The following is a 2,149-nucleotide window of genomic DNA, read 5'->3' on the forward strand; positions in this document are numbered from 1 at the left end:
ACTAGTGGGCTGGGCGTGGTGCCGATTGGGCATGAAGGACGGTGAGCTGGGGTTGGGTGTGAAGGATTGTATTAATCTTTGTTGGTTTTGATTTATGATAAGAGTATACTCAAATGTTTTTAATTTGCAACATGCTGAGGTGTCTTTCATTGTGTGGGTTGCACAAAGGTGAATTTTGTGCAATGTCCACATAGAAGACGCACTCGTAAAGGAATATGTGTTGAATATATGAAATTTATTGACTCATAACATTTTTCTTATCTAAAATGGCTATTACAAGTAGCAAAATTTTTGTGGGGAACCATTTTATTTTTTTATTATTTCTCTCACCTGTTTTCTCTTTTTCCTAAAACTTTTTCTTACTATTTCTCTTTCACATCTCATTTTTCCAAAATTTTTTCTTACTATTTCTCTCGACATATCTTCTTTCCCAAAAGTTAAAAAATATAATCTTTAGAAAAAATACGATCCTTATAAAAAAAAAGGGTTAAATACTATTTCAATGCCCGTGGTTCGCAAGCCACCTCGATTTTCAAAAATATCGCAAATAGTACATGTGGTAAGCCAATAAACTCACTTTGTACCTCCATTAAGATTCCGTTAAGTGTTTTAATGGAAAGCCATGTCACCCTTACATGTGGGCACCATGTGGTGTGGTACCTGAACTTTTTTGTGCTACGTCATTTTTTTTAATAAAAAAAAAAAAAAACCAAAAATTAAAAAATTAAAAAAACCTGCTTACTGCCTAAAGAAAAACCAGTGTTCTCTTCATTCTCCTCTCCCCCAACCCCCTAGGTTTTTGCTGGACCCAAATACCATCTTCGCCATCCCTCCCTCAACGCTGTTGCCGTTGCCGTCGCCGTCCCTCAACGCCGTTGGTCTTCCTTAGCCGCTGGTCTTCCTCAAAGAAAAGATTTTCCTCCATTACCCAGCAAGCCATGCGTGAACCTGATGAACCCATAAAACAGGGTTCTTGTCATGTGGATGTGCCTGAACCTGCTGCAGAAGGAACGAAAATCGCTAAAAACTCTAGAATCCAAGTTTCACAAGTTTGGTAATGGGAGATGCCTGATTCGCTACATAGGCTAAGGATTGATGATAAATGAAATTATGTAGCTCAAAATCCTTAATGATTTGCAGTGATATGAAAATCACTTGATGCCCATTCGTTTTGTTGGAGTGGCCAGAGAAGGAATGTTGTCTTTCTTTTTGTTCCTACCGTTCTAGTTATACCGTCAAATGAATGTAATAGTAGTGGCTTATATTATCCCTTCGTGAATTCAGAGGGAAAAGCTAATATGGTTCTTGTAACTTAACAAATAAGTTTGCTAAGTTCACAAAGCCTGCTATTAAAATCAAAAGGATTTCCCTTGAGCAGTTTGCTGCTTGGAATTCTTCTTCTCTTCCAGTTAGAGAATCATGGACCCCTCCCTCGACCGCGACTGCGACGGCGTTGAGAGGGACGGTGATGACAACGGCAACGGCGTTGAGGGAGGGATGGCGAAGATGGTATTTGGGTCCTGCAAAAACATAGGGGGTTGGGGGAGAGGAGAATGGAGAGAACACTTGTTTTTCTTTTGTGTTTTTTCTTTAGGCAGTAGGCAGGTTTTTCTAATTTTGGTTTTTTTTTTTTTTTTTTTAATTAAAAAAAATACGTGGCACCCAAAAATTCAGATACCACACCACGTGGCACCCACGACGTGTAAGGGTGACATAGCGTTCTGTTAAAAAAACTTAACGGAACGAAATCTTAACGAAGGTATCAAATGGGTTTATGAGCTTACCACAACTACCATTTGCGATATTTTTGAAAACTCAGGTAATTATTTGATTTTGGTCCAAACCATAGGTACTAGAATAGTATTTAAGTATTTAACCCTAAAAAAAAAATTAAAAAAAAAATTAAATGATATAGATAAAAATATAACTAATCATATATAGGATGCCTTTAAAAATTTATTAGCTAAGAGCATTCCCAATAAAGGAGCAAAATTATACTTTTATCTAAAATGGCTAATCAAATTTGTAAAAAAACCCCACATTGGATTAGCAAAAAAAAAATCCAAAATGGATATTTTATTAGACTAAGCAAAAAAAAAAAATGTTACATGTAGCGCACTTTTCCCATGAGCCATTTCATTTTTTTATT

The sequence above is a fragment of the Corylus avellana genome, chromosome ca7, assembly GCF_901000735.1.
Source record: "Corylus avellana chromosome ca7, CavTom2PMs-1.0".
In the NCBI taxonomy this organism is placed as follows: domain Eukaryota; kingdom Viridiplantae; phylum Streptophyta; class Magnoliopsida; order Fagales; family Betulaceae; genus Corylus; species Corylus avellana.